Below are 25,490 nucleotides of genomic sequence, written 5' to 3' on the forward strand. Positions count from 1 at the left end.
ATGTTCCGCACCCTGTGCACTTTTTTGTGTTTTTACACATTTTTTGCGCTCAGTGACCCAAAAGCATGATCCCAGGCTTTCAATATATAAGAGGAAATAAAAAAAATAAAAAAAAATGTAACTGGGGAAGCAATTTGTTGGTATTAGGTTATCAAAACATTTTATGTTGCATTGTTTGCACGCCTCTGCTTGTTGGGAGTATGATGGCGTTACTTGTATGAGAGGTTAAAGGGCCCTTCTCACAAGCTTCCAGCCCATACATAGTTTTCTTTCCCATTATGAATGTTTTTAGTGCTTACTATTTTAATTCGGATCTGTATTTCATTGTAATTGTACCGGAATTTGTTTTTGGATAATTTCAAACAATTTGAGACCCACACCTGCCAAATATTGATTTACAATTTTTGATTGAATATGTATCTTTATTTTGTATAAAGGTACAGAAAACATACAATACATTACGTTCAAATGTATTACGTTGCAGCGAAGCTGTAAGCACAATACACCGTAAAACATAATCATTCATACTTTCTGGTACAATTCAAGACATTAGGAACAAGATATGACCAGGGATGCTGATGGGGGGTAGGGTACTAAATACCAGGGCCCAGGGGAGGGCTGGCAAATTTTAGCTAAGGGGACAAGACTCGATTCAGCAGCCAATTAGGAACCTTTTAAAGGAAAAAAATGCAGGTGGCCCAGTGACCCAGCCCAAAGTAGCCCTCTATGGGACCGACCCAAGGGGGAGATGCCTCCCGGCCCCCGAACCCAGCCTGCCCCTGCCCGGGCTGCACTGCAGATCACCAACTTTTTTATATTTTTTTTGCTTCTTCAAGTTTTATTTTAACTTTTCTGTTTTTGTTTTGTGTTTACCCAGTGTGTGTGTGTGGGGGGCTGCCATGGTAGACACCATATGTAGTCTGTGCATAGGCGGCCACATCATTCATTCATAGAATATTGTACTACAGCTGAATAGATTATGCGACCACTGTGAGTAGTATGCCATTTGGCCATCTATGGAAGGACCGCATAGGCTCCCTGCACTTCATGTCTGTAAGATAGTAGCTAAATCCCCTTCCGACTTCACCATGACAAATAAGCAAATGAGTGCTCAAAAGTAGAACAAAATATTCATTAAATTCAGTTGAGAACATTGTTGGTTCTAAATATAAATGCAGTAATCTTTATCACCATCCAAAAAATAAAACTAGAAATTCAACACGGAAAACGTTAAAAATCGCTATAATATTAAAAAGGCTGCCATGTCAGCTGGTGTCTTAATGGAAGAGTAGTTTGTTAAGACTATACTTTCAGGGATCATTTCTATAGTTTATACATTTGGAAATGTGCTCTAAAGTGTACAGACTCACCAACCATGAGGAAGAGTTTTAATGATTTCTCTTGAGTGTGAAGTGAGCTTGTAGTGCTGCTTTATGGTAGCTACTATCTGCTTTTGATGACTGTTTCTCTTTTCCTTTGTGGAGGAGTGAAATCACCAGCTGAGTGGTTGGGTTTCTGAATTGTCAACAACAGAGAATGTTATGAAAGAACTTAAGCTGAGATTTCAGTATAGCTGGATTTGCTTTGCTGTTGTTTTTGTAAAGTTCTGTCTTATGATATTAGAAATGGTTTTCTTAATAAGGACAAGCTACTTTGGTCATCTGGCCTGAGATTGGTGCAGCTGAGAGAACCTGGGTTATGTGCTTCTGTTGTAGTGAGCCAAAGATATCTAAAAATCATTGAGGAATGGGAAACCTTGTTGATAGAGTAAGACGAGGACCATGTTTTTTCCAATATTTCTTTTACAGCATATTTTTGTAATAGCCTGGCCATTAGACTGGGGCCATACTTGCTCTGCACTTACTTATTTATTCATCTCTTTGGTTTGTCACCTCAACTGTTGTTTTTAAATTTTACAGATTGGTGGGTGCAGATGACCCTATGAGCTCCTCACCACAATCTAGGGTAGAGGTGTGGCCTGAGGTTCCCCTTTTCAAGGGGGCGGCAAAAGTTCAGTTGCCCTGGGGAAACCTTCGACAAAACCCAGGGCTAAAGGGACACCACCGAGCTTTGCGGTGAAGGGGGGCCAAAAGACCCCTTTTGGTGTTGGTGATAAAGGGGACCTGCCACTTTTAAGGAGGGCTTGATGTTCCGCACCCTGTGCACTTTTTTGTGTTTTTACACATTTTTTGCGCTCAGTGACCCAAAAGCATGATCCCAGGCTTTCAATATATAAGAGGAAATAAAAAAAATAAAAAAAAATGTAACTGGGGAAGCAATTTGTTGGTATTAGGTTATCAAAACATTTTATGTTGCATTGTTTGCACGCCTCTGCTTGTTGGGAGTATGATGGCGTTACTTGTATGAGAGGTTAAAGGGCCCTTCTCACAAGCTTCCAGCCCATACATAGTTTTCTTTCCCATTATGAATGTTTTTAGTTCTTACTATTTTAATTCGGATCTGTATTTCATTGTAATTGTACCGGAATTTGTTTTTGGATAATTTCAAACAATTTGAGACCCACACCTGCCAAATATTGATTTACAATTTTTGATTGAATATGTATCTTTATTTTGTATAAAGGTACAGAAAACATACAATACATTACGTTCAAATGTATTACGTTGCAGCGAAGCTGTAAGCACAATACACCGTAAAACATAATCATTCATACTTTCTGGTACAATTCAAGACATTAGGAACAAGATATGACCAGGGATGCTGATGGGGGGTAGGGTACTAAATACCAGGGCCCAGGGGAGGGCTGGCAAATTTTAGCTAAGGGGACAAGACTCGATTCAGCAGCCAATTAGGAACCTTTTAAAGGAAAAAAATGCAGGTGGCCCAGTGACCCAGCCCAAAGTAGCCCTCTATGGGACCGACCCAAGGGGGAGATGCCTCCCGGCCCCCGAACCCAGCCTGCCCCTGCCCGGGCTGCACTGCAGATCACCAACTTTTTTATATTTTTTTTGCTTCTTCAAGTTTTATTTTAACTTTTCTGTTTTTGTTTTGTGTTTACCCAGTGTGTGTGTGTGGGGGGCTGCCATGGTAGACACCATATGTAGTCTGTGCATAGGCGGCCACATCATTCATTCATAGAATATTGTACTACAGCTGAATAGATTATGCGACCACTGTGAGTAGTATGCCATGTGGCCATCTATGGAAGGACCGCATAGGCTCCCTGCACTTCATGTCTGTAAGATAGTAGCTAAATCCCCTTCCGACTTCACCATGACAAATAAGCAAATGAGTGCTCAAAAGTAGAACAAAATATTCATTAAATTCAGTTGAGAACATTGTTGGTTCTAAATATAAATGCAGTATTCTTTATCACCATCCAAAAAATAAAACTAGAAATTCAAAACGAAAAACGTTAAAAATCGCTATAATATTAAAAAGGCTGCCATGTCAGCTGGTGTCTTAATGGAAGAGTAGTTTGTTAAGACTATACTTTCAGGGATCATTTCTATAGTTTATACATTTGGAAATGTGCTCTAAAGTGTACAGACTCACCAACCATGAGGAAGAGTTTTAATGATTTCTCTTGAGTGTGAAGTGAGCTTGTAGTGCTACTTTATGGTAGCTACTATCTGCTTTTGATGACTGTTTCTCTTTTCCTTTGTGGAAGAGTAGAGGAGTGAAATCACCAGCTGAGTGGTTGGGTTTCTGAATTGTCAACAACAGAGAATGTTATGAAAGAACTTAAGCCGAGATTTCAGTATAGCTGGATTTGCTTTGCTGTTGTTTTTGTAAAGTTCTGTCTTATGATATTAGAAATGGTTTTCTTAATAAGGACAAGCTACTTTGGTCATCTGGCCTGAGATTGGTGCAGCTGAGAGAACCTGGGTTATGTGCTTCTGTTGTAGTGAGCCAAAGATATCTAAAAATCATTGAGGAATGGGAAACCTTGTTGATAGAGTAAGACGAGGACCATGTTTTTTCCAATATTTCTTTTACAGCATATTTTTGTAATAGCCTGTCCATTAGACTGGGGCCATACTTGCTCTGCACTTACTTATTTATTCATCTCTTTGGTTTGTCACCTCAACTGTTGTTTTTAAATTTTACAGATTGGTGGGTGCAGATGACCCTATGAGCTCCTCACCACAATCTAGGGTAGAGGTGTGGCCTGAGGTTCCCCTTTTCAAGGGGGCGGCAAAAGTTCAGTTGCCCTGGGGAAACCTTCGACAAAACCCAGGGCTAAAGGGACACCACCGAGCTTTGCGGTGAAGGGGGGCCAAAAGACCCCTTTTGGTGTTGGAGATAAAGGGGACCTGCCACTTTTAAGGAGGGCTTGATGTTCCGCACCCTGTGCACTTTTTTGTGTTTTTACACATTTTTTGCGCTCAGTGACCCAAAAGCATGATCCCAGGCTTTCAATATATAAGAGGAAATAAAAAAAATAAAAAAAAATGTAACTGGGGAAGCAATTTGTTGGTATTAGGTTATCAAAACATTTTATGTTGCATTGTTTGCACGCCTCTGCTTGTTGGGAGTATGATGGCGTTACTTGTATGAGAGGTTAAAGGGCCCTTCTCACAAGCTTCCAGCCCATACATAGTTTTCTTTCCCATTATGAATGTTTTTAGTTCTTACTATTTTAATTCGGATCTGTATTTCATTGTAATTGTACCGGAATTTGTTTTTGGATAATTTCAAACAATTTGAGACCCACACCTGCCAAATATTGATTTACAATTTTTGATTGAATATGTATCTTTATTTTGTATAAAGGTACAGAAAACATACAATACATTACGTTCAAATGTATTACGTTGCAGCGAAGCTGTAAGCACAATACACCGTAAAACATAATCATTCATACTTTCTGGTACAATTCAAGACATTAGGAACAAGATATGACCAGGGATGCTGATGGGGGGTAGGGTACTAAATACCAGGGCCCAGGGGAGGGCTGGCAAATTTTAGCTAAGGGGACAAGACTCGATTCAGCAGCCAATTAGGAACCTTTTAAAGGAAAAAAATGCAGGTGGCCCAGTGACCCAGCCCAAAGTAGCCCTCTATGGGACCGACCCAAGGGGGAGATGCCTCCCGGCCCCCGAACCCAGCCTGCCCCTGCCCGGGCTGCACTGCAGATCACCAACTTTTTTATATTTTTTTTGCTTCTTCAAGTTTTATTTTAACTTTTCTGTTTTTGTTTTGTGTTTACCCAGTGTGTGTGTGTGGGGGGCTGCCATGGTAGACACCATATGTAGTCTGTGCATAGGCGGCCACATCATTCATTCATAGAATATTGTACTACAGCTGAATAGATTATGCGACCACTGTGAGTAGTATGCCATGTGGCCATCTATGGAAGGACCGCATAGGCTCCCTGCACTTCATGTCTGTAAGATAGTAGCTAAATCCCCTTCCGACTTCACCATGACAAATAAGCAAATGAGTGCTCAAAAGTAGAACAAAATATTCATTAAATTCAGTTGAGAACATTGTTGGTTCTAAATATAAATGCAGTATTCTTTATCACCATCCAAAAAATAAAACTAGAAATTCAAAACGAAAAACGTTAAAAATCGCTATAATATTAAAAAGGCTGCCATGTCAGCTGGTGTCTTAATGGAAGAGTAGTTTGTTAAGACTATACTTTCAGGGATCATTTCTATAGTTTATACATTTGGAAATGTGCTCTAAAGTGTACAGACTCACCAACCATGAGGAAGAGTTTTAATGATTTCTCTTGAGTGTGAAGTGAGCTTGTAGTGCTACTTTATGGTAGCTACTATCTGCTTTTGATGACTGTTTCTCTTTTCCTTTGTGGAAGAGTAGAGGAGTGAAATCACCAGCTGAGTGGTTGGGTTTCTGAATTGTCAACAACAGAGAATGTTATGAAAGAACTTAAGCCGAGATTTCAGTATAGCTGGATTTGCTTTGCTGTTGTTTTTGTAAAGTTCTGTCTTATGATATTAGAAATGGTTTTCTTAATAAGGACAAGCTACTTTGGTCATCTGGCCTGAGATTGGTGCAGCTGAGAGAACCTGGGTTATGTGCTTCTGTTGTAGTGAGCCAAAGATATCTAAAAATCATTGAGGAATGGGAAACCTTGTTGATAGAGTAAGACGAGGACCATGTTTTTTCCAATATTTCTTTTACAGCATATTTTTGTAATAGCCTGTCCATTAGACTGGGGCCATACTTGCTCTGCACTTACTTATTTATTCATCTCTTTGGTTTGTCACCTCAACTGTTGTTTTTAAATTTTACAGATTGGTGGGTGCAGATGACCCTATGAGCTCCTCACCACAATCTAGGGTAGAGGTGTGGCCTGAGGTTCCCCTTTTCAAGGGGGCGGCAAAAGTTCAGTTGCCCTGGGGAAACCTTCGACAAAACCCAGGGCTAAAGGGACACCACCGAGCTTTGCGGTGAAGGGGGGCCAAAAGACCCCTTTTGGTGTTGGAGATAAAGGGGACCTGCCACTTTTAAGGAGGGCTTGATGTTCCGCACCCTGTGCACTTTTTTGTGTTTTTACACATTTTTTGCGCTCAGTGACCCAAAAGCATGATCCCAGGCTTTCAATATATAAGAGGAAATAAAAAAAATAAAAAAAAATGTAACTGGGGAAGCAATTTGTTGGTATTAGGTTATCAAAACATTTTATGTTGCATTGTTTGCACGCCTCTGCTTGTTGGGAGTATGATGGCGTTACTTGTATGAGAGGTTAAAGGGCCCTTCTCACAAGCTTCCAGCCCATACATAGTTTTCTTTCCCATTATGAATGTTTTTAGTTCTTACTATTTTAATTCGGATCTGTATTTCATTGTAATTGTACCGGAATTTGTTTTTGGATAATTTCAAACAATTTGAGACCCACACCTGCCAAATATTGATTTACAATTTTTGATTGAATATGTATCTTTATTTTGTATAAAGGTACAGAAAACATACAATACATTACGTTCAAATGTATTACGTTGCAGCGAAGCTGTAAGCACAATACACCGTAAAACATAATCATTCATACTTTCTGGTACAATTCAAGACATTAGGAACAAGATATGACCAGGGATGCTGATGGGGGGTAGGGTACTAACTACCAGGGCCCAGGGGAGGGCTGGCAAATTTTAGCTAAGGGGACAAGACTCGATTCAGCAGCCAATTAGGAACCTTTTAAAGGAAAAAAATGCAGGTGGCCCAGTGACCCAGCCCAAAGTAGCCCTCTATGGGACCGACCCAAGGGGGAGATGCCTCCCGGCCCCCGAACCCAGCCTGCCCCTGCCCGGGCTGCACTGCAGATCACCAACTTTTTTATATTTTTTTTGCTTCTTCAAGTTTTATTTTAACTTTTCTGTTTTTGTTTTGTGTTTACCCAGTGTGCGTGTGTGGGGGGCTGCCATGGTAGACACCATATGTAGTCTGTGCATAGGCGGCCACATCATTCATTCATAGAATATTGTACTACAGCTGAATAGATTATGCGACCACTGTGAGTAGTATGCCATGTGGCCATCTATGGAAGGACCGCATAGGCTCCCTGCACTTCATGTCTGTAAGATAGTAGCTAAATCCCCTTCCGACTTCACCATGACAAATAAGCAAATGAGTGCTCAAAAGTAGAACAAAATATTCATTAAATTCAGTTGAGAACATTGTTGGTTCTAAATATAAATGCAGTATTCTTTATCACCATCCAAAAAATAAAACTAGAAATTCAACACGAAAAACGTTAAAAATCGCTATAATATTAAAAAGGCTGCCATGTCAGCTGGTGTCTTAATGGAAGAGTAGTTTGTTAAGACTATACTTTCAGGGATCATTTCTATAGTTTATACATTTGGAAATGTGCTCTAAAGTGTACAGACTCACCAACCATGAGGAATAGTTTTAATGATTTCTCTTGAGTGTGAAGTGAGCTTGTAGTGCTGCTTTATGGTAGCTACTATCTGCTTTTGATGACTGTTTCTCTTCTCCTTTGTGGAAAAGTAGAGGAGTCAAATCACCAGCTGAGTGGTTGGGTTTCTGAATTGTCAACAACAGAGAATGTTATGAAAGAACTTAAGCTGAGATTTCAGTATAGCTGGATTTGCTTTGCTGTTGTTTTTGTAAAGTTCTGTCTTATGATATTAGAAATGGTTTTCTTAATAAGGACAAGCTACTTTGGTCATCTGGCCTGAGATTGGTGCAGCTGAGAGAACCTGGGTTATGTGCTTCTGTTGTAGTGAGCCAAAGATATCTAAAAATCATTGAGGAATGGGAAACCTTGTTGATAGAGTAAGACGAGGACCATGTTTTTTCCAATATTTCTTTTACAGCATATTTTTGTAATAGCCTGGCCATTAGACTGGGGCTATACTTGCTCTGCACTTACTTATTTATTCATCTCTTTGGTTTGTCACCTCAACTGTTGTTTTTGAATTTTACAGATTGGTGGGTGCAGATGACCCTATGAGCTCCTCACCACAATCTAGGGTAGAGGTGTGGCCTGAGGTTCCCCTTTTCAAGGGGGCGGCAAAAGTTCAGTTGCCCTGGGGAAACCTTCGACAAAACCCAGGGCTAAAGGGACACCACCGAGCTTTGCGGTGAAGGGGGGCCAAAAGACCCCTTTTGGTGTTGGTGATAAAGGGGACCTGCCACTTTTAAGGAGGGCTTGATTTTCCGCACCCTGTGCACTTTTTTGTGTTTTTACACATTTTTTGCGCTCAGTGACCCAAAAGCATGATCCCAGGCTTTCAATATATAAGAGGAAATAAAAAAAATAAAAAAAAATGTAACTGGGGAAGCAATTTGTTGGTATTAGGTTATCAAAACATTTTATGTTGCATTGTTTGCACGCCTCTGCTTGTTGGGAGTATGATGGCGTTACTTGTATGAGAGGTTAAAGGGCCCTTCTCACAAGCTTCCAGCCCATACATAGTTTTCTTTCCCATTATGAATGTTTTTAGTTCTTACTATTTTAATTCGGATCTGTATTTCATTGTAATTGTACCGGAATTTGTTTTTGGATAATTTCAAACAATTTGAGACCCACACCTGCCAAATATTGATTTACAATTTTTGATTGAATATGTATCTTTATTTTGTATAAAGGTACAGAAAACATACAATACATTACGTTCAAATGTATTACGTTGCAGCGAAGCTGTAAGCACAATACACCGTAAAACATAATCATTCATACTTTCTGGTACAATTCAAGACATTAGGAACAAGATATGACCAGGGATGCTGATGGGGGGTAGGGTACTAAATACCAGGGCCCAGGGGAGGGCTGGCAAATTTTAGCTAAGGGGACAAGACTCGATTCAGCAGCCAATTAGGAACCTTTTAAAGGAAAAAAATGCAGGTGGCCCAGTGACCCAGCCCAAAGTAGCCCTCTATGGGACCGACCCAAGGGGGAGATGCCTCCCGGCCCCCGAACCCAGCCTGCCCCTGCCCGGGCTGCACTGCAGATCACCAACTTTTTTATATTTTTTTTGCTTCTTCAAGTTTTATTTTAACTTTTCTGTTTTTGTTTTGTGTTTACCCAGTGTGTGTGTGTGGGGGGCTGCCATGGTAGACACCATATGTAGTCTGTGCATAGGCGGCCACATCATTCATTCATAGAATATTGTACTACAGCTGAATAGATTATGCGACCACTGTGAGTAGTATGCCATGTGGCCATCTATGGAAGGACCGCATAGGCTCCCTGCACTTCATGTCTGTAAGATAGTAGCTAAATCCCCTTCCGACTTCACCATGACAAATAAGCAAATGAGTGCTCAAAAGTAGAACAAAATATTCATTAAATTCAGTTGAGAACATTGTTGGTTCTAAATATAAATGCAGTATTCTTTATCACCATCCAAAAAATAAAACTAGAAATTCAACACGGAAAACGTTAAAAATCGCTATAATATTAAAAAGGCTGCCATGTCAGCTGGTGTCTTAATGGAAGAGTAGTTTGTTAAGACTATACTTTCAGGGATCATTTCTATAGTTTATACATTTGGAAATGTGCTCTAAAGTGTACAGACTCACCAACCATGAGGAATAGTTTTAATGATTTCTCTTGAGTGTGAAGTGAGCTTGTAGTGCTGCTTTATGGTAGCTACTATCTGCTTTTGATGACTGTTTCTCTTCTCCTTTGTGGAAAAGTAGAGGAGTCAAATCACCAGCTGAGTGGTTGGGTTTCTGAATTGTCAACAACAGAGAATGTTATGAAAGAACTTAAGCTGAGATTTCAGTATAGCTGGATTTGCTTTGCTGTTGCTTTTGTAAAGTTCTGTCTTATGATATTAGAAATGGTTTTCTTAATAAGGACAAGCTACTTTGGTCATCTGGCCTGAGATTGGTGCAGCTGAGAGAACCTGGGTTATGTGCTTCTGTTGTAGTGAGCCAAAGATATCTAAAAATCATTGAGGAATGGGAAACCTTGTTGATAGAGTAAGACGAGGACCATGTTTTTTCCAATATTTCTTTTACAGCATATTTTTGTAATAGCCTGGCCATTAGACTGGGGCCATACTTGCTCTGCACTTACTTATTTATTCATCTCTTTGGTTTGTCACCTCAACTGTTGTTTTTGAATTTTACAGATTGGTGGGTGCAGATGACCCTATGAGCTCCTCACCACAATCTAGGGTAGAGGTGTGGCCTGAGGTTCCCCTTTTCAAGGGGGCGGCAAAAGTTCAGTTGCCCTGGGGAAACCTTCGACAAAACCCAGGGCTAAAGGGACACCACCGAGCTTTGCGGTGAAGGGGGGCCAAAAGACCCCTTTTGGTGTTGGTGATAAAGGGGACCTGCCACTTTTAAGGAGGGCTTGATGTTCCGCACCCTGTGCACTTTTTTGTGTTTTTACACATTTTTTGCGCTCAGTGACCCAAAAGCATGATCCCAGGCTTTCAATATATAAGAGGAAATAAAAAAAATAAAAAAAAATGTAACTGGGGAAGCAATTTGTTGGTATTAGGTTATCAAAACATTTTATGTTGCATTGTTTGCACGCCTCTGCTTGTTGGGAGTATGATGGCGTTACTTGTATGAGAGGTTAAAGGGCCCTTCTCACAAGCTTCCAGCCCATACATAGTTTTCTTTCCCATTATGAATGTTTTTAGTTCTTACTATTTTAATTCGGATCTGTATTTCATTGTAATTGTACCGGAATTTGTTTTTGGATAATTTCAAACAATTTGAGACCCACACCTGCCAAATATTGATTTACAATTTTTGATTGAATATGTATCTTTATTTTGTATAAAGGTACAGAAAACATACAATACATTACGTTCAAATGTATTACGTTGCAGCGAAGCTGTAAGCACAATACACCGTAAAACATAATCATTCATACTTTCTGGTACAATTCAAGACATTAGGAACAAGATATGACCAGGGATGCTGATGGGGGGTAGGGTACTAAATACCAGGGCCCAGGGGAGGGCTGGCAAATTTTAGCTAAGGGGACAAGACTCGATTCAGCAGCCAATTAGGAACCTTTTAAAGGAAAAAAATGCAGGTGGCCCAGTGACCCAGCCCAAAGTAGCCCTCTATGGGACCGACCCAAGGGGGAGATGCCTCCCGGCCCCCGAACCCAGCCTGCCCCTGCCCGGGCTGCACTGCAGATCACCAACTTTTTTATATTTTTTTTGCTTCTTCAAGTTTTATTTTAACTTTTCTGTTTTTGTTTTGTGTTTACCCAGTGTGTGTGTGTGGGGGGCTGCCATGGTAGACACCATATGTAGTCTGTGCATAGGCGGCCACATCATTCATTCATAGAATATTGTACTACAGCTGAATAGATTATGCGACCACTGTGAGTAGTATGCCATGTGGCCATCTATGGAAGGACCGCATAGGCTCCCTGCACTTCATGTCTGTAAGATAGTAGCTAAATCCCCTTCCGACTTCACCATGACAAATAAGCAAATGAGTGCTCAAAAGTAGAACAAAATATTCATTAAATTCAGTTGAGAACATTGTTGGTTCTAAATATAAATGCAGTATTCTTTATCACCATCCAAAAAATAAAACTAGAAATTCAACACGAAAAACGTTAAAAATCGCTATAATATTAAAAAGGCTGCCATGTCAGCTGGTGTCTTAATGGAAGAGTAGTTTGTTAAGACTATACTTTCAGGGATCATTTCTATAGTTTATACATTTGGAAATGTGCTCTAAAGTGTACAGACTCACCAACCATGAGGAATAGTTTTAATGATTTCTCTTGAGTGTGAAGTGAGCTTGTAGTGCTGCTTTATGGTAGCTACTATCTGCTTTTGATGACTGTTTCTCTTCTCCTTTGTGGAAAAGTAGAGGAGTCAAATCACCAGCTGAGTGGTTGGGTTTCTGAATTGTCAACAACAGAGAATGTTATGAAAGAACTTAAGCTGAGATTTCAGTATAGCTGGATTTGCTTTGCTGTTGTTTTTGTAAAGTTCTGTCTTATGATATTAGAAATGGTTTTCTTAATAAGGACAAGCTACTTTGGTCATCTGGCCTGAGATTGGTGCAGCTGAGAGAACCTGGGTTATGTGCTTCTGTTGTAGTGAGCCAAAGATATCTAAAAATCATTGAGGAATGGGAAACCTTGTTGATAGAGTAAGACGAGGACCATGTTTTTTCCAATATTTCTTTTACAGCATATTTTTGTAATAGCCTGGCCATTAGACTGGGGCCATACTTGCTCTGCACTTACTTATTTATTCATCTCTTTGGTTTGTCACCTCAACTGTTGTTTTTGAATTTTACAGATTGGTGGGTGCAGATGACCCTATGAGCTCCTCACCACAATCTAGGGTAGAGGTGTGGCCTGAGGTTCCCCTTTTCAAGGGGGCGGCAAAAGTTCAGTTGCCCTGGGGAAACCTTCGACAAAACCCAGGGCTAAAGGGACACCACCGAGCTTTGCGGTGAAGGGGGGCCAAAAGACCCCTTTTGGTGTTGGTGATAAAGGGGACCTGCCACTTTTAAGGAGGGCTTGATGTTCCGCACCCTGTGCACTTTTTTGTGTTTTTACACATTTTTTGCGCTCAGTGACCCAAAAGCATGATCCCAGGCTTTCAATATATAAGAGGAAATAAAAAAAATAAAAAAAAATGTAACTGGGGAAGCAATTTGTTGGTATTAGGTTATCAAAACATTTTATGTTGCATTGTTTGCACGCCTCTGCTTGTTGGGAGTATGATGGCGTTACTTGTATGAGAGGTTAAAGGGCCCTTCTCACAAGCTTCCAGCCCATACATAGTTTTCTTTCCCATTATGAATGTTTTTAGTGCTTACTATTTTAATTCGGATCTGTATTTCATTGTAATTGTACCGGAATTTGTTTTTGGATAATTTCAAACAATTTGAGACCCACACCTGCCAAATATTGATTTACAATTTTTGATTGAATATGTATCTTTATTTTGTATAAAGGTACAGAAAACATACAATACATTACGTTCAAATGTATTACGTTGCAGCGAAGCTGTAAGCACAATACACCGTAAAACATAATCATTCATACTTTCTGGTACAATTCAAGACATTAGGAACAAGATATGACCAGGGATGCTGATGGGGGGTAGGGTACTAAATACCAGGGCCCAGGGGAGGGCTGGCAAATTTTAGCTAAGGGGACAAGACTCGATTCAGCAGCCAATTAGGAACCTTTTAAAGGAAAAAAATGCAGGTGGCCCAGTGACCCAGCCCAAAGTAGCCCTCTATGGGACCGACCCAAGGGGGAGATGCCTCCCGGCCCCCGAACCCAGCCTGCCCCTGCCCGGGCTGCACTGCAGATCACCAACTTTTTTATATTTTTTTTGCTTCTTCAAGTTTTATTTTAACTTTTCTGTTTTTGTTTTGTGTTTACCCAGTGTGTGTGTGGGGGGGGCTGCCATGGTAGACACCATATGTAGTCTGTGCATAGGCGGCCACTTCATTCATTCATAGAATATTGTACTACAGCTGAATAGATTATGCGACCACTGTGAGTAGTATGCCATGTGGCCATCTATGGAAGGACCGCATAGGCTCCCTGCACTTCATGTCTGTAAGATAGTAGCTAAATCCCCTTCCGACTTCACCATGACAAATAAGCAAATGAGTGCTCAAAAGTAGAACAAAATATTCATTAAATTCAGTTGAGAACATTGTTGGTTCTAAATATAAATGCAGTAATCTTTATCACCATCCAAAAAATAAAACTAGAAATTCAACACGGAAAACGTTAAAAATCGCTATAATATTAAAAAGGCTGCCATGTCAGCTGGTGTCTTAATGGAAGAGTAGTTTGTTAAGACTATACTTTCAGGGATCATTTCTATAGTTTATACATTTGGAAATGTGCTCTAAAGTGTACAGACTCACCAACCATGAGGAATAGTTTTAATGATTTCTCTTGAGTGTGAAGTGAGCTTGTAGTGCTGCTTTATGGTAGCTACTATCTGCTTTTGATGACTGTTTCTCTTCTCCTTTGTGGAAAAGTAGAGGAGTCAAATCACCAGCTGAGTGGTTGGGTTTCTGAATTGTCAACAACAGAGAATGTTATGAAAGAACTTAAGCTGAGATTTCAGTATAGCTGGATTTGCTTTGCTGTTGTTTTTGTAAAGTTCTGTCTTATGATATTAGAAATGGTTTTCTTAATAAGGACAAGCTACTTTGGTCATCTGGCCTGAGATTGGTGCAGCTGAGAGAACCTGGGTTATGTGCTTCTGTTGTAGTGAGCCAAAGATATCTAAAAATCATTGAGGAATGGGAAACCTTGTTGATAGAGTAAGACGAGGACCATGTTTTTTCCAATATTTCTTTTACAGCATATTTTTGTAATAGCCTGGCCATTAGACTGGGGCCATACTTGCTCTGCACTTACTTATTTATTCATCTCTTTGGTTTGTCACCTCAACTGTTGTTTTTGAATTTTACAGATTGGTGGGTGCAGATGACCCTATGAGCTCCTCACCACAATCTAGGGTAGAGGTGTGGCCTGAGGTTCCCCTTTTCAAGGGGGCGGCAAAAGTTCAGTTGCCCTGGGGAAACCTTCGACAAAACCCAGGGCTAAAGGGACACCACCGAGCTTTGCGGTGAAGGGGGGCCAAAAGACCCCTTTTGGTGTTGGAGATAAAGGGGACCTGCCACTTTTAAGGAGGGCTTGATGTTCCGCACCCTGTGCACTTTTTTGTGTTTTTACACATTTTTTGCGCTCAGTGACCCAAAAGCATGATCCCAGGCTTTCAATATATAAGAGGAAATAAAAAAAATAAAAAAAAATGTAACTGGGGAAGCAATTTGTTGGTATTAGGTTATCAAAACATTTTATGTTGCATTGTTTGCACGCCTCTGCTTGTTGGGAGTATGATGGCGTTACTTGTATGAGAGGTTAAAGGGCCCTTCTCACAAGCTTCCAGCCCATACATAGTTTTCTTTCCCATTATGAATGTTTTTAGTTCTTACTATTTTAATTCGGATCTGTATTTCATTGTAATTGTACCGGAATTTGTTTTTGGATAATTTCAAACAATTTGAGACCCACACCTGCCAAATATTGATTTACAATTTTTGATTGAATATGTATCTTTATTTTGTATAAAGGTACAGAAAACATACAATACATTACGTTCAAATGTATTACGTTGCAGCGAAGCTGTAAGCACAATACACCGTAAAACATAATCATTCATACTTTCTGGTACAATTCAAGACATTAGGAACAAGATATGACCAGGGATGCTGATGGGGGGTAGGGTACTAAATACCAGGGCCCAGGGGAGGGCTGGCAAATTTTAGCTAAGGGGACAAGACTCGATTCAGCAGCCAATTAGGAACCTTTTAAAGGAAAAAAATGCAGGTGGCCCAGTGACCCAGCCCAAAGTAGCCCTCTATGGGACCGACCCAAGGGGGAGATGCCTCCCGGCCCCCGAACCCAGCCTGCCCCTGCCCGGGCTGCACTGCAGATCACCAACTTTTTTATATTTTTTTTGCTTCTTCAAGTTTTATTTTAACTTTTCTGTTTTTGTTTTGTGTTTACCCAGTGTGTGTGTGTGGGGGGCTGCCATGGTAGACACCATATGTAGTCTGTGCATAGGCGGCCACATCATTCATTCATAGAATATTGTACTACAGCTGAATAGATTATGCGACCACTGTGAGTAGTATGCCATGTGGCCATCTATGGAAGGACCGCATAGGCTCCCTGCACTTCATGTCTGTAAGATAGTAGCTAAATCCCCTTCCGACTTCACCATGACAAATAAGCAAATGAGTGCTCAAAAGTAGAACAAAATATTCATTAAATTCAGTTGAGAACATTGTTGGTTCTAAATATAAATGCAGTATTCTTTATCACCATCCAAAAAATAAAACTAGAAATTCAACACGGAAAACGTTAAAAATCGCTATAATATTAAAAAGGCTGCCATGTCAGCTGGTGTCTTAATGGAAGAGTAGTTTGTTAAGACTATACTTTCAGGGATCATTTCTATAGTTTATACATTTGGAAATGTGCTCTAAAGTGTACAGACTCACCAACCATGAGGAATAGTTTTAATGATTTCTCTTGAGTGTGAAGTGAGCTTGTAGTGCTGCTTTATGGTAGCTACTATCTGCTTTTGATGACTGTTTCTCTTCTCCTTTGTGGAAAAGTAGAGGAGTCAAATCACCAGCTGAGTGGTTGGGTTTCTGAATTGTCAACAACAGAGAATGTTATGAAAGAACTTAAGCTGAGATTTCAGTATAGCTGGATTTGCTTTGCTGTTGCTTTTGTAAAGTTCTGTCTTATGATATTAGAAATGGTTTTCTTAATAAGGACAAGCTACTTTGGTCATCTGGCCTGAGATTGGTGCAGCTGAGAGAACCTGGGTTATGTGCTTCTGTTGTAGTGAGCCAAAGATATCTAAAAATCATTGAGGAATGGGAAACCTTGTTGATAGAGTAAGACGAGGACCATGTTTTTTCCAATATTTCTTTTACAGCATATTTTTGTAATAGCCTGGCCATTAGACTGGGGCCATACTTGCTCTGCACTTACTTATTTATTCATCTCTTTGGTTTGTCACCTCAACTGTTGTTTTTGAATTTTACAGATTGGTGGGTGCAGATGACCCTATGAGCTCCTCACCACAATCTAGGGTAGAGGTGTGGCCTGAGGTTCCCCTTTTCAAGGGGGCGGCAAAAGTTCAGTTGCCCTGGGGAAACCTTCGACAAAACCCAGGGCTAAAGGGACACCACCGAGCTTTGCGGTGAAGGGGGGCCAAAAGACCCCTTTTGGTGTTGGTGATAAAGGGGACCTGCCACTTTTAAGGAGGGCTTGATGTTCCGCACCCTGTGCACTTTTTTGTGTTTTTACACATTTTTTGCGCTCAGTGACCCAAAAGCATGATCCCAGGCTTTCAATATATAAGAGGAAATAAAAAAAATAAAAAAAAATGTAACTGGGGAAGCAATTTGTTGGTATTAGGTTATCAAAACATTTTATGTTGCATTGTTTGCACGCCTCTGCTTGTTGGGAGTATGATGGCGTTACTTGTATGAGAGGTTAAAGGGCCCTTCTCACAAGCTTCCAGCCCATACATAGTTTTCTTTCCCATTATGAATGTTTTTAGTTCTTACTATTTTAATTCGGATCTGTATTTCATTGTAATTGTACCGGAATTTGTTTTTGGATAATTTCAAACAATTTGAGACCCACACCTGCCAAATATTGATTTACAATTTTTGATTGAATATGTATCTTTATTTTGTATAAAGGTACAGAAAACATACAATACATTACGTTCAAATGTATTACGTTGCAGCGAAGCTGTAAGCACAATACACCGTAAAACATAATCATTCATACTTTCTGGTACAATTCAAGACATTAGGAACAAGATATGACCAGGGATGCTGATGGGGGGTAGGGTACTAAATACCAGGGCCCAGGGGAGGGCTGGCAAATTTTAGCTAAGGGGACAAGACTCGATTCAGCAGCCAATTAGGAACCTTTTAAAGGAAAAAAATGCAGGTGGCCCAGTGACCCAGCCCAAAGTAGCCCTCTATGGGACCGACCCAAGGGGGAGATGCCTCCCGGCCCCCGAACCCAGCCTGCCCCTGCCCGGGCTGCACTGCAGATCACCAACTTTTTTATATTTTTTTTGCTTCTTCAAGTTTTATTTTAACTTTTCTGTTTTTGTTTTGTGTTTACCCAGTGTGTGTGTGTGGGGGGCTGCCATGGTAGACACCATATGTAGTCTGTGCATAGGCGGCCACATCATTCATTCATAGAATATTGTACTACAGCTGAATAGATTATGCGACCACTGTGAGTAGTATGCCATGTGGCCATCTATGGAAGGACCGCATAGGCTCCCTGCACTTCATGTCTGTAAGATAGTAGCTAAATCCCCTTCCGACTTCACCATGACAAATAAGCAAATGAGTGCTCAAAAGTAGAACAAAATATTCATTAAATTCAGTTGAGAACATTGTTGGTTCTAAATATAAATGCAGTATTCTTTATCACCATCCAAAAAATAAAACTAGAAATTCAACACGAAAAACGTTAAAAATCGCTATAATATTAAAAAGGCTGCCATGTCAGCTGGTGTCTTAATGGAAGAGTAGTTTGTTAAGACTATACTTTCAGGGATCATTTCTATAGTTTATACATTTGGAAATGTGCTCTAAAGTGTACAGACTCACCAACCATGAGGAATAGTTTTAATGATTTCTCTTGAGTGTGAAGTGAGCTTGTAGTGCTGCTTTATGGTAGCTACTATCTGCTTTTGATGACTGTTTCTCTTCTCCTTTGTGGAAAAGTAGAGGAGTCAAATCACCAGCTGAGTGGTTGGGTTTCTGAATTGTCAACAACAGAGAATGTTATGAAAGAACTTAAGCTGAGATTTCAGTATAGCTGGATTTGCTTTGCTGTTGTTTTTGTAAAGTTCTGTCTTATGATATTAGAAATGGTTTTCTTAATAAGGACAAGCTACTTTGGTCATCTGGCCTGAGATTGGTGCAGCTGAGAGAACCTGGGTTATGTGCTTCTGTTGTAGTGAGCCAAAGATATCTAAAAATCATTGAGGAATGGGAAACCTTGTTGATAGAGTAAGACGAGGACCATGTTTTTTCCAATATTTCTTTTACAGCATATTTTTGTAATAGCCTGGCCATTAGACTGGGGCCATACTTGCTCTGCACTTACTTATTTATTCATCTCTTTGGTTTGTCACCTCAACTGTTGTTTTTGAATTTTACAGATTGGTGGGTGCAGATGACCCTATGAGCTCCTCACCACAATCTAGGGTAGAGGTGTGGCCTGAGGTTCCCCTTTTCAAGGGGGCGGCAAAAGTTCAGTTGCCCTGGGGAAACCTTCGACAAAACCCAGGGCTAAAGGGACACCACCGAGCTTTGCGGTGAAGGGGGGCCAAAAGACCCCTTTTGGTGTTGGTGATAAAGGGGACCTGCCACTTTTAAGGAGGGCTTGATGTTCCGCACCCTGTGCACTTTTTTGTGTTTTTACACATTTTTTGCGCTCAGTGACCCAAAAGCATGATCCCAGGCTTTCAATATATAAGAGGAAATAAAAAAAATAAAAAAAAATGTAACTGGGGAAGCAATTTGTTGGTATTAGGTTATCAAAACATTTTATGTTGCATTGTTTGCACGCCTCTGCTTGTTGGGAGTATGATGGCGTTACTTGTATGAGAGGTTAAAGGGCCCTTCTCACAAGCTTCCAGCCCATACATAGTTTTCTTTCCCATTATGAATGTTTTTAGTGCTTACTATTTTAATTCGGATCTGTATTTCATTGTAATTGTACCGGAATTTGTTTTTGGATAATTTCAAACAATTTGAGACCCACACCTGCCAAATATTGATTTACAATTTTTGATTGAATATGTATCTTTATTTTGTATAAAGGTACAGAAAACATACAATACATTACGTTCAAATGTATTACGTTGCAGCGAAGCTGTAAGCACAATACACCGTAAAACATAATCATTCATACTTTCTGGTACAATTCAAGACATTAGGAACAAGATATGACCAGGGATGCTGATGGGGGGTAGGGTACTAAATACCAGGGCCCAGGGGAGGGCTGGCAAATTTTAGCTAAGGGGACAAGACTCGATTCAGCAGCCAATTAGGAACCTTTTAAAGGAAAAAAATGCAGGTGGCCCAGTGACCCAGCCCAAAGTAGCCCTCTATGGGACCGACCCAAGGGGGAGATGCCTCCCGGCCCCCGAACCCAGCCTGCCCCTGCCCGGGCTGCACTGCAGATCACCAACTTTTTTATATTTTTTTTGCTTCTTCAAGTTTTATTTTAACTTTTCTGTTTTTGTTTTGTGTTTACCCAGTGTGTGTGTGGGGGGGGCTGCCATGGTAGACACCATATGTAGTCTGTGCATAGGCGGCCACTTCATTCATTCATAGAATATTGTACTACAGCTGAATAGATTATGCGACCACTGTGAGTAGTATGCCATGTGGCCATCTATGGAAGGACCGCATAGGCTCCCTGCACTTCATGTCTGTAAGATAGTAGCTAAATCCCCTTCCGACTTCACCATGACAAATAAGCAAATGAGTGCTCAAAAGTAGAACAAAATATTCATTAAATTCAGTTGAGAACATTGTTGGTTCTAAATATAAATGCAGTAATCTTTATCACCATCCAAAAAATAAAACTAGAAATTCAACACGGAAAACGTTAAAAATCGCTATAATATTAAAAAGGCTGCCATGTCAGCTGGTGTCTTAATGGAAGAGTAGTTTGTTAAGACTATACTTTCAGGGATCATTTCTATAGTTTATACATTTGGAAATGTGCTCTAAAGTGTACAGACTCACCAACCATGAGGAATAGTTTTAATGATTTCTCTTGAGTGTGAAGTGAGCTTGTAGTGCTGCTTTATGGTAGCTACTATCTGCTTTTGATGACTGTTTCTCTTCTCCTTTGTGGAAAAGTAGAGGAGTCAAATCACCAGCTGAGTGGTTGGGTTTCTGAATTGTCAACAACAGAGAATGTTATGAAAGAACTTAAGCTGAGATTTCAGTATAGCTGGATTTGCTTTGCTGTTGTTTTTGTAAAGTTCTGTCTTATGATATTAGAAATGGTTTTCTTAATAAGGACAAGCTACTTTGGTCATCTGGCCTGAGATTGGTGCAGCTGAGAGAACCTGGGTTATGTGCTTCTGTTGTAGTGAGCCAAAGATATCTAAAAATCATTGAGGAATGGGAAACCTTGTTGATAGAGTAAGACGAGGACCATGTTTTTTCCAATATTTCTTTTACAGCATATTTTTGTAATAGCCTGGCCATTAGACTGGGGCCATACTTGCTCTGCACTTACTTATTTATTCATCTCTTTGGTTTGTCACCTCAACTGTTGTTTTTGAATTTTACAGATTGGTGGGTGCAGATGACCCTATGAGCTCCTCACCACAATCTAGGGTAGAGGTGTGGCCTGAGGTTCCCCTTTTCAAGGGGGCGGCAAAAGTTCAGTTGCCCTGGGGAAACCTTCGACAAAACCCAGGGCTAAAGGGACACCACCGAGCTTTGCGGTGAAGGGGGGCCAAAAGACCCCTTTTGGTGTTGGAGATAAAGGGGACCTGCCACTTTTAAGGAGGGCTTGATGTTCCGCACCCTGTGCACTTTTTTGTGTTTTTACACATTTTTTGCGCTCAGTGACCCAAAAGCATGATCCCAGGCTTTCAATATATAAGAGGAAATAAAAAAAATAAAAAAAAATGTAACTGGGGAAGCAATTTGTTGGTATTAGGTTATCAAAACATTTTATGTTGCATTGTTTGCACGCCTCTGCTTGTTGGGAGTATGATGGCGTTACTTGTATGAGAGGTTAAAGGGCCCTTCTCACAAGCTTCCAGCCCATACATAGTTTTCTTTCCCATTATGAATGTTTTTAGTTCTTACTATTTTAATTCGGATCTGTATTTCATTGTAATTGTACCGGAATTTGTTTTTGGATAATTTCAAACAATTTGAGACCCACACCTGCCAAATATTGATTTACAATTTTTGATTGAATATGTATCTTTATTTTGTATAAAGGTACAGAAAACATACAATACATTACGTTCAAATGTATTACGTTGCAGCGAAGCTGTAAGCACAATACACCGTAAAACATAATCATTCATACTTTCTGGTACAATTCAAGACATTAGGAACAAGATATGACCAGGGATGCTGATGGGGGGTAGGGTACTAAATACCAGGGCCCAGGGGAGGGCTGGCAAATTTTAGCTAAGGGGACAAGACTCGATTCAGCAGCCAATTAGGAACCTTTTAAAGGAAAAAAATGCAGGTGGCCCAGTGACCCAGCCCAAAGTAGCCCTCTATGGGACCGACCCAAGGGGGAGATGCCTCCCGGCCCCCGAACCCAGCCTGCCCCTGCCCGGGCTGCACTGCAGATCACCAACTTTTTTATATTTTTTTTGCTTCTTCAAGTTTTATTTTAACTTTTCTGTTTTTGTTTTGTGTTTACCCAGTGTGTGTGTGTGGGGGGCTGCCATGGTAGACACCATATGTAGTCTGTGCATAGGCGGCCACATCATTCATTCATAGAATATTGTACTACAGCTGAATAGATTATGCGACCACTGTGAGTAGTATGCCATGTGGCCATCTATGGAAGGACCGCATAGGCTCCCTGCACTTCATGTCTGTAAGATAGTAGCTAAATCCCCTTCCGACTTCACCATGACAAATAAGCAAATGAGTGCTCAAAAGTAGAACAAAATATTCATTAAATTCAGTTGAGAACATTGTTGGTTCTAAATATAAATGCAGTATTCTTTATCACCATCCAAAAAATAAAACTAGAAATTCAACACGAAAAACGTTAAAAATCGCTATAATATTAAAAAGGCTGCCATGTCAGCTGGTGTCTTAATGGAAGAGTAGTTTGTTAAGACTATACTTTTAGGGATCATTTCTATAGTTTATACATTTGGAAATGTGCTCTAAAGTGTACAGACTCACCAACCATGAGGAAGAGTTTTAATGATTTCTCTTGAGTGTGAAGTGAGCTTGTAGTGCTGCTTTATGGTAGCTACTATCTGCTTTTGATGACTGTTTCTCTTTTCCTTTGTGGAAGAGTAGAGGAGTGAAATCACCAGCTGAGTGGTTGGGTTTCTGAATTGTCAACAACAGAGAATGTTATGAAAGAACTTAAGCCGAGATTTCAGTATAGCTGGATTTGCTTTGCTGTTGTTTTTGTAAAGTTCTGTCTTATGATATTAGAAATGGTTTTCTTAATAAGGACAAGCTACTTTGGTCATTTGGCCTGAGATTGGTGCAGCTGAGAGAACCTGGGTTATGTGCTTCTGTTGTAGTGAGCCAAAGATATCTAAAAATCATTGAGGAATGGGAAACCTTGTTGATAGAGTAAGACGAGGACCATGTTTTTTCCAATATTTCTTTTACAGCATATTTTTGTAATAGCCTGGCCATTAGACTGGGGCCATACTTGCTCTGCACTTACTTATTTATTCATCTCTTTGGTTTGTCACCTCAACTGTTGTTTTTGAATTTTACAGATTGGTGGGTGCAGATGACCCTATGAGCTCCTCACCACAATCTAGGGTAGAGGTGTGGCCTGAGGTTCCCCTTTTCAAGGGGGCGGCAAAAGTTCAGTTGCCCTGGGGAAACCTTCGACAAAACCCAGGGCTAAAGGGACACCACCGAGCTTTGCGGTGAAGGGGGGCCAAAAGACCCCTTTTGGTGTTGGAGATAAAGGGGACCTGCCACTTTTAAGGAGGGCTTGATGTTCCGCACCCTGTGCACTTTTTTGTGTTTTTACACATTTTTTGCGCTCAGTGACCCAAAAGCATGATCCCAGGCTTTCAATATATAAGAGGAAATAAAAAAAATAAAAAAAAATGTAACTGGGGAAGCAATTTGTTGGTATTAGGTTATCAAAACATTTTATGTTGCATTGTTTGCGCGCCTCTGCTTGTTGGGAGTATGATGGCGTTACTTGTAGGAGAGGTTAAAGGGCCCTTCTCACAAGCTTCCAGCCCATACATAGTTTTCTTTCCCATTATGAATGTTTTTAGTTCTTACTATTTTAATTCGGATCTGTATTTCATTGTAATTGTACCGGAATTTGTTTTTGGATAATTTCAAACAATTTGAGACCCACACCTGCCAAATATTGATTTACAATTTTTGATTGAATATGTATCTTTATTTTGTATAAAGGTACAGAAAACATACAATACATTACGTTCAAATGTATTACGTTGCAGCGAAGCTGTAAGCACAATACACCGTAAAACATAATCATTCATACTTTCTGGTACAATTCAAGACATTAGGAACAAGATATGACCAGGGATGCTGATGGGGGGTAGGGTACTAACTACCAGGGCCCTGGCATGCCAGGGGGCCCGGGCCCAGGGGAGGGCTGGCAAATTTTAGCTCAGGGGACAAGACTCGATTCAGCAGCCAATTAGGAACCTTTTAAAGGAAAAAAATGCAGGTGGCCCAGTGACCCAGCCCAAAGTAGCCCTCTATGGGACCGACCCAAGGGGGAGATGCCTCCCGGCCCCCGAACCCAGCCTGCCCCTGCCCGGGCTGCACTGCAGATCACCAACTTTTTTATATTTTTTTTGCTTCTTCAAGTTTTATTTTAACTTTTTTGTTTTTGTTTTGTGTTTACCCAGTGTGTGTGTGTGGGGGGCTGCCATGGTAGACACCATATGTAGTCTGTGCATAGGCGGCCACATCATTCATTCATAGAATATTGTACTACAGCTGAATAGATTATGCGACCACTGTGAGTAGTATGCCATGTGGCCATCTATGGAAGGACCGCATAGGCTCCCTGCACTTCATGTCTGTAAGATAGTAGCTAAATCCCCTTCCAACTTCACCATGACAAATAAGCAAATGAATGCTCAAAAGTAGAACAAAATATTCATTAAATTCAGTTGAGAACATTGTTGGTTCTAAATATAAATGCAGTATTCTTTATCACCATCCAAAATATAAAACTAGAAATTCAACACGAAAAACGTTAAAAATCGCTATAATATTAAAAAGGCTGCCATGTCAGCTGGTGTCTTAATGGAAGAGTAGTTTGTTAAGACTATACTTTCAGGGATCATTTCTATAGTTTATACATTTGGAAATGTGCTCTAAAGTGTACAGACTCACCAACCATGAGGAAGAGTTTTAATGATTTCTCTTGAGTGTGAAGTGAGCTTGTAGTGCTGCTTTATGGTAGCTACTATCTGCTTTTGATGACTGTTTCTCTTTTCCTTTGTGGAAGAGTAGAGGAGTGAAATCACCAGCTGAGTGGTTGGTTTTCTGAATTGTCAACAACAGAGAATGTTATGAAAGAACATAAGATGAGATTTCAGTATAACTGGATTTGCTTTGCTGTTGTTTTTGTAAAGTTCTGTCTTATGATATTAGAAATGGTTTTCTTAATAAGGACAAGCTACTTTGGTCATCTGGCCTGAGATTGGTGCAGCTGAGAGAACCTGGGTTATGTGCTTCTGTTGTAGTGAGCCAAAGATATCTAAAAATCATTGAGGAATGGGAAACCTTGTTGATAGAGTAAG

The 25,490-nt window shown here is 40.3% G+C and overlaps 12 non-coding genes across 12 annotated transcripts; all 12 read left to right on the forward strand.

Moving 5' to 3' along the window:
- The first annotated feature begins 1,298 nt into the window (after positions 1-1,298).
- LOC142142225 (small nucleolar RNA U3) lies at positions 1,299-1,508 on the forward strand. The gene has a single exon (XR_012689150.1). It is a non-coding gene; the product is annotated as a small nucleolar RNA U3 (small nucleolar RNA).
- Positions 1,509-3,444: 1,936 nt separating this feature from the next.
- On the forward strand, positions 3,445-3,662 carry LOC142142069 (small nucleolar RNA U3). Its single transcript, XR_012689011.1, has one exon. It is a non-coding gene; the product is annotated as a small nucleolar RNA U3 (small nucleolar RNA).
- A 1,936-nt stretch (positions 3,663-5,598) lies between these two features.
- Positions 5,599-5,816, forward strand: LOC142142070 (small nucleolar RNA U3). Its single transcript, XR_012689012.1, has one exon. It is a non-coding gene; the product is annotated as a small nucleolar RNA U3 (small nucleolar RNA).
- Positions 5,817-7,752: 1,936 nt separating this feature from the next.
- On the forward strand, positions 7,753-7,970 carry LOC142142209 (small nucleolar RNA U3). The gene has a single exon (XR_012689136.1). It is a non-coding gene; the product is annotated as a small nucleolar RNA U3 (small nucleolar RNA).
- Positions 7,971-9,906: 1,936 nt separating this feature from the next.
- LOC142142210 (small nucleolar RNA U3) lies at positions 9,907-10,124 on the forward strand. Its single transcript, XR_012689137.1, has one exon. It is a non-coding gene; the product is annotated as a small nucleolar RNA U3 (small nucleolar RNA).
- Positions 10,125-12,060: 1,936 nt separating this feature from the next.
- Positions 12,061-12,278, forward strand: LOC142142212 (small nucleolar RNA U3). Its single transcript, XR_012689138.1, has one exon. It is a non-coding gene; the product is annotated as a small nucleolar RNA U3 (small nucleolar RNA).
- A 1,936-nt stretch (positions 12,279-14,214) lies between these two features.
- LOC142142213 (small nucleolar RNA U3) lies at positions 14,215-14,432 on the forward strand. The gene has a single exon (XR_012689139.1). It is a non-coding gene; the product is annotated as a small nucleolar RNA U3 (small nucleolar RNA).
- Positions 14,433-16,368: 1,936 nt separating this feature from the next.
- On the forward strand, positions 16,369-16,586 carry LOC142142214 (small nucleolar RNA U3). The gene has a single exon (XR_012689140.1). It is a non-coding gene; the product is annotated as a small nucleolar RNA U3 (small nucleolar RNA).
- A 1,936-nt stretch (positions 16,587-18,522) lies between these two features.
- Positions 18,523-18,740, forward strand: LOC142142215 (small nucleolar RNA U3). Its single transcript, XR_012689141.1, has one exon. It is a non-coding gene; the product is annotated as a small nucleolar RNA U3 (small nucleolar RNA).
- A 1,936-nt stretch (positions 18,741-20,676) lies between these two features.
- LOC142142216 (small nucleolar RNA U3) lies at positions 20,677-20,894 on the forward strand. Its single transcript, XR_012689142.1, has one exon. It is a non-coding gene; the product is annotated as a small nucleolar RNA U3 (small nucleolar RNA).
- Positions 20,895-22,830: 1,936 nt separating this feature from the next.
- On the forward strand, positions 22,831-23,048 carry LOC142142082 (small nucleolar RNA U3). Its single transcript, XR_012689023.1, has one exon. It is a non-coding gene; the product is annotated as a small nucleolar RNA U3 (small nucleolar RNA).
- Positions 23,049-25,008: 1,960 nt separating this feature from the next.
- On the forward strand, positions 25,009-25,226 carry LOC142142122 (small nucleolar RNA U3). Its single transcript, XR_012689059.1, has one exon. It is a non-coding gene; the product is annotated as a small nucleolar RNA U3 (small nucleolar RNA).
- Positions 25,227-25,490: the final 264 nt, after the last annotated feature.

Source organism: Mixophyes fleayi, chromosome 2 (assembly GCF_038048845.1).
Source record: "Mixophyes fleayi isolate aMixFle1 chromosome 2, aMixFle1.hap1, whole genome shotgun sequence".
NCBI lineage: Eukaryota > Metazoa > Chordata > Amphibia > Anura > Limnodynastidae > Mixophyes > Mixophyes fleayi.